A 12,457-nucleotide genomic window follows, 5' to 3' on the forward strand; every position below is an offset into this window, starting at 1 on the left:
TGGGGGTGTATGCCTTCAGAGCCCCACACAGCCGCTCCCTGGGTCACGTCAGCTCTGGGTGGACACCGGGCGGAGGAAGAACCGGTGGGTCTGGTGGGACCCCAAGCCAGCACATCCCGCCCTACAGTGCTGGGTACTTGCCAGTCTGCTTCACAGAACACAGACGCTCGGAGGGAGACGGGCCCTGCAGGATCGCTGGTCCAGGCACCTCCCACGGCAGATGGGGAAACCGAGGCTCCAGAGAAGGGGGGCACACGGCGAGGCCCCCCGCCTGGCCGGGGAGGGCACCTGCCCGTGGGCTATTTCTGGCCCTGGCGTGGCCTGGGCCGCTGAAGGACACCTTGCTTCTCGGTCCATCGGTGTCCTCCCGAGACAAGCCAGAAGAATGCTTTCCCAGGGTGTTATTGGGCACCTCCAGAAAGCGGCCGCGCCCCGACCCGCTGCCCAGGGGGCCCCTGCCTCCCCCTCAGCGCCTCCCCGGCGCCCCAATTTACGACGGGAAGAGCCGTCCCTGGATCACTGCTCGGTTCTGCCTTGGGATTGCACGACATTCTCTCTGTACCCCAGCCCGCCATTTATTCACACCACTGGAGTGTGAATTCCATGAATAAATTGTATTATCTCGGGGGCTTCGGATGACAAAAACATGAAAGCCACGCCAGTCCAGAAACGCCCGTCTCTCCTCATTAATGCCGGCTGGGGCCGGGGGAGCGGGCCCTCCTGGGAGGCTCATTTAGATTTTAATTAAATCGGCTTTCCCAAACAATTTGCAATAAATTAGCGACAAGCAGGCAGTCCCCGCTGGGCATGGCTGCTGGCGCTCACCTGGGGTCACCTGCCTGCAAGGCCGCCCACACCCGGGCCGGGCCGGGCCGGGGTAGGCTCCTGGCCGGCTCCGCTCCATGGGACACAGGCAGACAGGCCACCAGCAGCCACATGCGAGCAGAGGCCAGCAGACTGCCCCCTGCATCTCATACCGGGCCTGACACCCAGCCCGAGGGCAGCAGTCTACCCGAGACCCCCATCCGAGGGCTCACCCCCGATGCCGGGCCGCTCAGGCACTGCGTCCTCAGAGCTGTGGTGGGGCCTGGTGTCCTTGGCCCTGGCTGGGTCTGTCAGGGCCCCTGCGCCACGTTCCAGAAGCCTATGTGGGCCCTGGGCCATGAGCCCGCCTCCAGGACAGTGTGGGAAGAGGGGACTCTGGCGGCCCTCAGGAGCTCGTGTGGACGGTCGTGGCCACCACGGAGCTTTGCAGTCTTTTTCTGGAAAGTTCTGTGTGAGCGGACACCTCGCCCTGAAAGGGACGCTCAGGCTTTGCGGTCTTTTTCTGGAAAGTTCTGTGTGAGCGGACACCTCGCCCTGAAAGGGACGCTCAGGCTTTGCGGTCTTTTTCTGGAAAGTTCTGTGTGAGCGGACACCTCGCCCTGAAAGGGACGCTCAGGCTTTGCGGTCTTTTTCTGGAAAGTTCTGTATGAGCGGACACTTTGCCCTGAAAGGGACGCTCAGGCCAGAGGTCAGAAGCCCTTGGGGATCTCCTCTGAGGTGGGCCAGCTGGGGTTCGGGCGTCCTGTTCCCAGGACTTGGAGAGCCTGACCCCGCTGCTGCAGCCTTGCACTGGGGGAGGGGTGATGGTTGAAGGGACCCTCCCTTCCACACGTCCCGGCTGCCCCTCGCCAGCCCTGTGGCCTGGGCTCCTTCAGACCCCCATCCACCCCCTCCTCCAAAGGGGGCGGGGGCACAGCCGCCGGGGGCAGGAGGACCGCATTGGCACCCAGGAGCACTCAACACGTTGCAGTTGGGTCAAGGCTGTGGTTTCTGGAAACTTCCGGGACATCCTGCGCCTGTGTTTCTAACACTCTCCGAGTCTGGGTCCCCAGAGGCGGCTGCTGTGTCCGAGTGAGTGAGAGGGAGAGGAGCCCAGGACGCCTGCCTGATGAGGCCGTGCCCAGCTCTCACAGGAGGCCTGACCCAGCGGAGGGCACGGCACGGGGGCTGCGTGGGGTCACCTTCGGGGCCGGCACCGCGGCAACGCTCAGGGCGGCTTCGCCCCCCTGTTGAGCCCCCTGCCTTCACGGGAGCCTCTGGCTGGCCCCCCTCCCAGGGAAAGGCGCCACCGTGCACGCTCACTGCGGCAGGAACAGCTTGAGGGCTTTAGCGCACATGACGCACTGGCCGTTCTTACAAGAACCTCTTTGTCAACGGCAGGCTGTTCTTGCGCGTTTTGCTGTTGTTACAGGAGCCGAGGGAACGGGGTGCGGGCCCGTCAGCTGGCACAGGCCTGTCTGTGGCATCCGTCCGCCCACAGAGCGACTTCCTGGAACCATCCAGAAGGTTTAAGAGCAACCAGAGATGACCGAAAAGTAGCCGGGGGCCCGTCGGGAGGCAGGCGGCTGGGCCACAGCCAGGGCCAGGCGAGGGCCCGAAGGGGGACCACGTGTGGCCCGCTCACCGACATGCCTGAGCAGGGCCACCCTCACGGGCATGCGGCGGGGTCCCACGCTTGGACGGGAGACGGCAGCTTGAAATTATTCATAATTCTACCTCTGGATTTGAGTTCTGTAGCCAAATTCAACAGGACAATGGAATAGGTGCCAGGGGCCCGGACCCCGGGCTCACGCAGGGTCCTATCTGTCCCCGTGCCTGTGATGACTTCTCAGCCACCTGCTCCTCCCCTCCCCTGCCCGCCATGGTGCCCCAGCCGGGCCCAGGCTCCCCTCCCCTCCTGCCCACACCTGGCAGCAGGGTCCCGTTGGGGAAGGGCGGTCCGTGCCCCACGGTCCCACCCTGTTCCTTTGGGCGCCCGGGCCGCAGCAGAAGGGGAGGTGGTCACAGTCTAAAGGGGAAGGCGGGCAAAGTTTCTTGCAGACGTGCTCTGACGGGAAGGGCTGGGGGCCTGGGGTGTGGTGGAGGAACCTGAGCGGGGAGGGGGGCGGGAGGGCCTCCAGCAGCAAGTGGCTGCAGCAAGGCCTGCAGCCAGAGAAGTCTCTAGGCGGCAGGAGCAGCCGTGCAAAGTCCCTGGGGGTGTTGGGGGGTTCCTGAGGAGAGGCTAGGTTCAATGCCGGGTGTGCAAGGAGGCTGCGACAAGGGGGGAGACTGTGTGCCTCGATAAGGACCAGGTGGTCTGGGGGTGCAGCCCGGGCCGTGGGGGCCTCTAGGGGGTAGAGCCTGGGCCGTGGGGGTCTCTGGGGACGCCGCAGCCTGGGCCAGGGCCAGAATCTCTGAGTAAGACCCACCTCTGCCCTGATGCTGTGACCCCCGGCCAAGGTGGCCTTCACCAGACCCTCCGGCTCCTGGCCTGCGTGACGTGGACACCGGAAGCCGGGCGGCGCGTCTGGGTGGGCAGCAGGAGCTGGTGTGGGAAGGGTGCGGCCAGGGGGCGTGGCTCCGAGAGGTGTGGCTCCAGAGAGGGGTTGGGGGTCTTAGGTGCCCCGCCCCCATCAACCTCGCAGCCACCTCGGTTGACCTGTGGGACCTGTGACAGCCCACAGCTGGCCTAGCCTGACTCTGCAGCCCTCGCTGACCCCACTGGGTGACCGCGGCCACGGAGTCAATGGAGCCCACATCCTGCCGGGCAGTGTTAGGAGGCAGGCGCCCAGGCCTGCAGGGCCCGAGGCTTGGGAGCATCTGTCTCTCAGGGAGGCATTGTTCTGCTGTGGGAAGAGCCCGGGGCCGCCCTGCCCATCTGGGCACCCTCGCCCCTCCCGGCTGGGTCCCCACCTTGGAGGTGGGGCGCTCGGTAGGAAGGTCGGCACGCGGGACCCACCTCCGTGGAGCCTGGGGCGCCCTCCGCGCCCCACGCCGGCATCCAGAGCAGCCACGGAGGTGCCTGGGCCTGAAGACCTGACGTTCTGGGAGAGGCCGTCCCGTCTAGACCCCACTGTCAGGACCGGCCTCCAGCTGGCCCTCTCGGGCATCCACGGAACGCGCCAGCTGAACTCCGCTCCGGGGCCCGGAGGTGCGTCCTCGCCACGCCTCTGTCCCCAGTTACCGCCTGGGCTCGGTTTCAGCCACGCGTGGTGATGGCTTTGGTGTCACTGCGGTCCCCAGGAAGCCTTAGGGGTGAAGGTCCATGTACAGATGAGGGGTGGAGGACAGGGCTCCTGATCCCAGCCCCCAGCGGCCCTGAGCCTGAGCACACAGTGTGACCTCAGCCTCTGGGCCGCTGGGCTGACGGCACGTCTGGGGCCCAGGGCTCTTCCCAAACCCAGACTTCCCTTCCTGGGTGTGTGTGGAGGGTCTCCAGAGACCTCTTCACAGTGACCCCTCTGTGGCCTCCCTCTCAGATCTCCCCCCACCCCCGCCCTCTGCACAGCCCTGCTGGGGCCTCTTGGTTGGCCTTCTGGACCCCTCCCACGACCTCCAGCGCTGGGGTCTGCCCTTAGGCCCCCAGGTGCTGAAGTGTCGCCCACCTCACACCCCTTGCTCCTGCAGGGAGGGGACCTGGGACTCGGCTGTCTATGCTCCTGACGGCAAAGGGGAAGGAGAGTCCCACAGGCAGCAGGCCCCGTGCGGGTCCCCAGTTAGCATCTCCCAGCCTTGCAAGGTAGGTGGGCCAGGTCACAGGTGAGGTCCGGTCACCGGTGGGCCATTCCCACATGTCACGTGTTCCGTAGCCATGCGGGGGCCGGGCCAGAGGCCAGTCCTGTGACCCGCCAGTGGTCCCCCCTGTCCCCCAACACTGCTCTTGTCCTCCCATGCCTGGCCGGGTGAGGAAGGGGCATCATCCCTGGAAAATAAGGCCAAGCAGGTGTACTGGAGGGTCCCTGGAAACACTGGCCTCTGAAATCTTCTGGCAAATTCTACATCCAGGTTCCCCCCACTGACTCCGGGAAGTGGTGCGAAAGCTAAAATGATGAATAAAAGTCACCACCCCACAAGACAAAGCTAATTTAAAAGCTCGCTTATTCCTAGTGGAAAAAATGGGATTAACATCTGAAGTATTTGCAAATTAGCCGGAAACTGCCTGCTAACCAACTGTTTGGAATCAGCGGCTTAGGAAGTATGTTAGGGCCCCCGGGGTCTGTGATTTTTCAAGCCCAAACTGCCTCAGTGTTGTCCAGTTGTCCAGCTGGGGTGGGGCCACCCTTCACACCGGCCAAGGACATGGGGGTCGCTTGTGTGGTCCATGCAGGTCAGCCGCTGGGGGTCCAGAGCAGGTTGGAGAACGGTGAGTAGGTCCGGAGAACCACATGGAAGTTTCCAGGGTATCACGCTGTCTAAACGAGTCTCCCTTTTTCTGTCCCTCGTCTCCAATGGGTGCTCCTGTCAGCCATGCCTCTGGGGCAGTTCTGCTGGGCCGTGGGCTCCGTCGTTCTTAGCAAAGCCCAGATGAGCTATGGTTCCTCCTGAACATGCCTTTGGTTCGCCAATGCCAAGAGATCTCCGGCTAGTGCCGGGCACCTTCCCTGGCCCGGCGGGATTCAGCTGCCGGTGCAGACAGGCTGTGCTTGCTGGGGGTGACGTCTTGGTGGAGGGGAGGCAGGCGGGGGGTGCACAGGCTCCGCTCAGATAGGGAAGAGTAATGTGAAAGGGAAAAAAGAGGGACAGGAAAGGAAGAGAAGACAATAGAATGGAATAGACTTTCAGACATTGAGCGTGATGAACAAAAAAGCAGGGCAGGAATGGGGGGGTGGTGGGAGCCACTCCAGATCTGGGAAGCTCTCTCTTAGAATGTGATAGTTGAACAAAGACTGAAGAGAGGGAGGGCAGCTTGCAAAAGTCTAGAGAAGGACACCGGCGGGGGAAACAGCAAGTGCAAAGGCCCTGGGGCGGTAGGAGCTCAGCATGTTTGAACACAAGAAGACCCATGGGGCTGACACGGTGCGTGGTGGATGCTTTGTGGTGCTTTTGGAGGCACGGGCAGGGCCTGATCCGCAGGCTCCGGTGAAGCTCTGAGGAATGTGGATTTTATTCTACACCCGAGTGCGGAGGCATGAGGGTCGGACTCCACTGTGAGGGTCGCTCTGGCTGCCGAGGGCAGAGTTGATTGAACAGGAGGGGGGCTGGAGCCCAGTGAGGGCACTACTGATTTGGCCGGGGGAGGCGGCTGGGCCTGGGGCCGTGGCAGGGGTGGGGAGCAGTGGTGAGGTTCCAGAAATGTTCTTGAAGAGTAGTGAGTACGGGATGTGCCTGCGGGAGCGAGCTGGCGCCCTGGCGGAGGTGGCCCCGGCCGGTATTTACCCCAGGACACGGATGTGGTGCTGTTGGTAGGGGCCGTGGTGTGGACGTCTCCGTCTTGGGAAGCGAGGAGGCTGAGGGTAGGACGGAGGACTCCCGGCGGGCAGGACCGGGCGTGTCCCACCCGTGCCGTGTGGCCAGAGCCGGGAGCTCTGTGGCCACCGCACCCAGGCCGTGCGCCAGGACGGTGTTGAACGGACTAAGGGCTGAGCACGAGCGCTGGCCAGGACGGGCCGCTACACCAGAGTAGCACAGACGGGGGCTCGGCAGCAACATTCCTTCCTAAAAATTGTTTAATGTTTATTTACTTTTGAGAGAGAGAGACAGAGCCTGAGCGGGAGAGGGGCAGAGAGAGAAGGAGACAGAATCCGAAGCAGGCCCCAGGCCCCGAGCTGTCAGCACAGAGCCCGATGCGGGGCTCGAACCCACGAACCGCCAGATGGTGACCTGAGCCGAAGTCAGACGCTCAACTGACTGAGCCACCCGGGCGCCCCGTCAGCACTCATTTCTAACAGATCTGGAGGCTGGGCGTCCAAGAGGAAGCTGCCGGCCGACCCACTGTCTGGGGAGGACTTCCTGGCTCGTCCACGGTGGCCACGTCTCCCTGTCCTCACGTGGCCGACAGAGCTCTGGTCCCGCCTGCTCCTTATAAGGACGCTGAGCCCACCGTGGGGTCCCACACACTGGACCCCTCACCCTAACCACCTCCCGCTCCCCCCACCCCGGGGGCCGGGCCTCCGACATATGGATCGGGGGTGGCACTCGTGTTCAGTCCACGACAGTTGCCACGGAAGCCCCAGAACAGGCCATGTGTGTCTGCAGCAAACGTCATGGGAAGCACGACGGAGAGAAGGGTTCGTATTTTCCTGGTTATTGTTTTCGTTCCGGCAAATAGAAGGAGGCAGGCCACGAAAACCCACCCAACAGAACTGGTCTGGTCATGTTGAAGTGAACTTCTAACAAAGTTGTCTCCCTTTTCCTCCCTGGAGGTGAGAGTTCTATCTTCCTGGAAAACAGGAAGTACGGCAGCCGCAGGCCCCCTGGGGCTCGAGGCAGACCCGCCAGGGCCATCAGGTCACGGGCACTGATGGAGCCCCCGCCCGGGGTAGGGGTGCTTTGTCCCAGACCCACTGCCCTCAACTCTGCACATGGCTAGTTGAGGGAGGACTCCCTTCACACAAAAACAAACAAGGATCCATGAAAAATACTGCCTGAGGGGCGCCCGGGGGGCTCAGTCAGTTAAGCATCTGACTGTTGGTTTCAGCTCAGGTCACCATCTCATGGTTGTGAGTTCAAGCCCCGCATCGGGCTCTGTGCTGACAGTGTGGAGCCTGCTTGGGATTGGGATTCTCTCCTTCTCTCTCTCTGCCCCTCCTCTGCTCTCTCTCTCTCTCAAAATAAATAAATAAACTTAAAAAAAAATACTGCCTGAAAAGGAAGCAAACACAGAAGGGGGGGTGCATCACAGACACTCGGGGAGGGACCCTGAAGAGGGCAAACCAACTCTTCATCTTGTTGCTTAAAATCAGGAACCGCAGAAGCCAGCACGGGCTTAAATAAGAAACGATCAGACAAGAAGAAGCGGAAAACAGGCTCAAGAAACAGGTGTAAGAACAAGAAGGGCCCCAAGACGCCGGCCGGGTGGGGCCAGAGTGGGGAGATGGCGCTGAGACACAGCCGGACGCGGGTGGGCTCGGACGGAGCGAGGAAAACAAGACCAAAAAGAACAGAGTTCGGGGGATTAAAGAAAAATGGCAGAAAAGAAAAGAAAATGGGGAAGAAATCGCGGGACGCCACGGCCAGTGTGGCCTCAGCCACGAAACTGAGGCGCCCAAGGCAGAGGGCGGGACCCGCGGGCTGAGCCCTGGGAGAGCGCGAAACCAGGCCCCCCCCCCATCCTCAGGGACAGAAGGAGGAGCCGGGGATTCTGTGTCAGCTAAGGTCCTACCACCACTGTTCGAACCAGGAACCAGCATTGCCACACGCACTCGTGAATCGAGGGTGCCACTCGACCCCAGTGCTTTGTGAAATGCATGGGCACCGGCCAGGAGGCAAAGAGCAGAAGGGAATCCGAGCCGGGGCGCTGGGAGCAAGGCTGCAGGTGTGCAGGGCTCACACGCGATGGTGGCACAGCCCGTGGGGTCCGCAGGCGGGGCTCAGAGTCAGTGCTGCCCACCCTAGACGCACACTCTCCACCAAGCCTCCCCCACCTTTACCGCCTCCGTGGCCGATGGGGACGAGGCACCAGTGGTGTTCGGTCCTTGAACCTGGGGGCCCTGGGGCGTGGGAGCCCTGGGAGGTGGGCCCGGAGACGGTACCCCTCACCCCCGGGGCTCCCTCGGGCTCAGGCGGGGCTGGGCCGTGCTCCCCGGCCACGGCCCGCCTCCCCGTCTCCGGGAGCACTGGCTTCTTAAGAAATCGTTTGCCGTGCGTCCTTGGCTCGGGGTGTGGTCTGAAGAACGCGGTCCCACGAGAAGTCTAGGGCCCACGGGAACTGGATTTCTCTCTAACGGCATTTGAGCGCCTGGCCCGTGACCGACTGTGGACTCCCCTCCCTGGGTCCTGGGACTCGGGCCTGGCCCGAGGCCCCCACCAACGCCCAGAGGCAGCCTTGCTGGCGAGGGCCTCACTGACGGCAGGGCCCGCGGAGACCCCCGTGCGGCTGGCGCTGAGCGCGCGGAGCACGGAGACCCAGCCACCTCCACGGCGACCACCGCCCGGGCTGCTCCCGACCGACCGTCATCGTGTCGACCCCGGGCCCTGGCTTTCTGCCCCACGTCCTGTGGCGGGGGCCCCCTCCGTTTCCCAGGCAACAGAGGCGCGTCCCTGCAGGCCAGGCTGGGAGGGGGGCCGGGCGGCTGTGGCTCCCCCCCCCTCCCCCCACCAGCTGTCAGAGGACCGGGCTCCTAGAGGGAAGAATGTGTGGCCCGAGCTGATTAGCCCTAACGACCACAAAGACAGTTCGAGCGGCTGCGGGGAGAAGGGGCTGTGACGGGCGACTTGCGTCTGAGAACCACACGATCAGCTTTCGTGCCACTGAAGACACGACAGAGAACAGGCCGTGTCGGGCATCGGGGGAGGACTCCGGAAACGCCCGCGGGGTGCTCTCCAGCGAGGAGAGAAGTGAACTCGGTTTGCTAAAAATGGTCTGTTCAGACTCTTGCTTGAACGCCCAGCGTATCCCAGCCACCAGCATGCGGGAGGAATAAGGACATGGAGCTGGCCGTGCGTGAGGCTCACGCGGCGCTCGGTCACCGGGTGTTCCCAGAACGGGATGGAGAGGGTGCCGATCGAGTCCCTGTTTACTGATGGCAAGGGCGGGGGGAGGGGTTTGCCCAAGGTCCAGGGTCCTGAGAGGGTGGAGCCAAGAGTGACACGTGCGACCACGGCCACGGCTCACGCACGCGCCACCTGCGGGCGCTGGGAAGACCGGGTCCAGCCGTGTCGGCGTCACGGAGCGGGTGGGCCGAGGTGGGGACGGGGCGCCTCCCGCGTCTGGGGTTCTGCACAGCGTGACGGGGCCCCAGGAAAGGCAGGTCGGGGGCCACTGTCGTGGTGGGACCAGCCCCGGCCACGGACGGGAGGAGAGGGAGGTGGGGAGCCACGGAGGGTGTGGAGAGGGAAGCCTCCGGGAGGGGCTGAGGGATGGGGTGGCGGCGGTGGGGAGACTTCCGTGCAGGTAGGGAAGCGACGGGCTGTCCCCCGACGTCAGAGGTCCCGCCCGGGGAGCACCGGGGGCGGCCCTGCTTCTGGGGATGAGCGGGTCAGGGATGACCTCTGGGGAGCGGTCCTGGCAGTGAGGGAGCAGCTATGGGGTCACGAGAGGCGTCCCCGCTCCAGGTGTGGGGGCCTCGACCGGCCCAGGAGCCGTGTGAGGGGAGCAGAGGGAGAGGAGCTGAAGGATTAGACGGACAGCCGGGGTGCGGGGACTCGGCGGCGGGGAGGGGCCAGAACCCACCCACCCACAGCAGGGGAGGACTCGGGCCGCATGTACACACGGCGTCCCGCCCCAGGTGACCCACGGGAGGCCCCGAAAGCGCCGGGGTGCACGGTTTAAACACATCCACGCAGGGTTTGTGCCCAAATCCACCAAACAACGCAAGAGCCACGTCTGAGACACTCGGGAGGACAGGTCACTCGGAGAGACAGAGACCCACGTGTGTTAACAAGGGACATGACACCCAAGAAGCTGTAACGGCCCTGAGCTTTCACGTGTGCAACAGGTAACATCCGAACACACTAAGGGCAGTGCTGTCTACACCGGGAACACGGGGGTGCTGTCTACACAAGGGCAGTTGTGATGGAAGCTTCAGCCCAATGTCTGAAACGTGTGCCCAATTGGGCCCTGGATGTGTCAGAACAAGGAGGTTACCCGTGTCCTCCACGTGACATTTACCCCAGAGTCTCACACACGACCCACTGGTCTGAGCCGACGGAACACACGGGCCACACAAGTAATGGCCCTGTCCATTCATTAGGGACATAGACACTGTTCAGAAATGGGCTATCGTTCAACTGCCAGATTAGTAAGATTAAAAGTACTTTCAGGGAGCCTGGGTGGCTCAGTCGGTCGAGCGTCTGACTTCGGCTCAGGTCACGATCTCATGTTCCGTGAGCTCAAGCCCCGCGTCGGGCCCTGCGCTGACGGCTCGGAGCCTGGACCCTGCTTCCGATTCTGTGTCTCCCTCTCTCTCTGCCCCTCCCCAGCTCAGGCTCTGTCTCTCTTTCTCTCTCTCAAAAATAAAATAAACATCAAAAAGACTTTCTAAAGTATTTTAAATAACAATCGTGGTGGGAAAGGGAAGAAAAATACCTCCGTCTTTGGAGAGTGGTGTTGGCTGTGATCCAGACATTGGTTTTCCCGTGTGACCAACATGACGCATTCTAGTCACCTCCCTGCGGAAGCTCCGGCCACATGCTGCCCACAGTGCTGGCCTCTCCTCTGCCACCATGACTGTCACCGTGGCCAATGGTGACCGGGGAGAGGCCTGCCCCCTCGCGGCTCCCACAGTGAGGAGAGTGGGGAGCCAGCGTGAGCCAGAAAGGAGCCCTCGCTGCCGCGACCCCTGAGATTCCGGGGTGTTTGCTACCGTGGCAGAGCCCAGCCCTTCCCGGCTGGCCCAGGGGACAATTTGGTCATTCTTAATAAAGTGTTAAATGCTCATAAGTGTGGCTCAGCAAACCCACTTTTTAGCAATAATCCTCCAAAATACCCAGTGCAGCTCCCTCTGAGCCATCGGCTAACACTTCAGGCTGAGAGCAAATGGAAACGCTACGTGAAACACAAACCAACCTGTTTAAAGGTATCATTGCGGAAGCAACAAGGATGAGAGGGGCCGGAGCCCCGAGGGGGAATCACCCCCAGAGGCAAGATAAGGGTCCTCGGCACGTTTCCCCTGGGCCTTTGCGGTTCTGGGCCCGGGCAGAGCCACGGTGCGGGGGCGGGTCCGGAAGATTCGGGAAGTGGGCCTGAGCACGTGGCCAGCAAGACATGAGTTCTGAAGCTGCTGGTGTGGAAAGCTCCAATCTGAGTTTAAAACCTCTGAAATGCAGAGCACAATGTCCTGCAGACGATCCGCACTTAAAGGACAGAGCCCCCTGGGCACCACCACCCCCGTGAGCCCACCAGGCCCACATTTGAACTTTCTGAAGGGGCTGCACCCTCAGCCCTGACTCAGCTCAGGTCTCTGCACCGGGTGATCGTTCCCCACACTCTTCAGAGAAGGAGGGATGTTTTCTGGTGGAAGGCACCCTGGGAACCTTCTACAGATTTCCTTTATACGTGATGTCCAGCAACCAACCACCAGCCAGACAGAAAACGACCGGGTGTGCCGAGAAACATGTGACTAAAAACCAAGAATGACAAATACAACAGGGGCAGAGGCAGAGGTGGCCTGGACGCTGGGACACTGCAGACAGGGACTTTAAAACACCTGTGATCCACAGGTTCAAGAAAATAGAGGAAAAAGAAATAGAACTTTATCGAAGAAATAGAACACGTACAAAGACCTGCATGGAAGTTCTAAGACTGGAAAATATAATACCTGGAATTAGAAGCCAGTGGGGGGATTTAATAGCATTTCAGACACAGCAGGACTCTGGGTCCAAGAACTGAATAAACGGTGAACTTACAGCCATCCAAAGTGAAGCGGACAGTCAGGGCAAGCGGGAAAGATGCCTGTCCTGTGTGCCATGGAAGAGAAAGTCCAGGGAAGGTAAGGGGCAGCATTTGAAGAAATAGTGGTTGAGAACTTTCCAGAACTGATGTTCAACTCTGCGA

General features: G+C 62.0%; 1 long non-coding RNA gene across 1 annotated transcript; it reads right to left on the reverse strand.

The window, feature by feature from the left end:
- Window positions 1–4,885: 4,885 nt before the first annotated feature.
- LOC131517815 (uncharacterized) lies at window positions 4,886–8,991 on the reverse strand. Its single transcript, XR_009264851.1, has 2 exons — window positions 8,388–8,991; window positions 4,886–6,459 (listed from the first exon to the last, which is right to left on the reverse strand). It is a non-coding gene; the product is annotated as an uncharacterized LOC131517815 (long non-coding RNA).
- Between the last annotated feature and the right edge of the window lie 3,466 nt (window positions 8,992–12,457).

Source organism: Neofelis nebulosa, chromosome 7 (assembly GCF_028018385.1).
Source record: "Neofelis nebulosa isolate mNeoNeb1 chromosome 7, mNeoNeb1.pri, whole genome shotgun sequence".
Classification (NCBI taxonomy): Eukaryota; Metazoa; Chordata; class Mammalia; order Carnivora; family Felidae; genus Neofelis; species Neofelis nebulosa.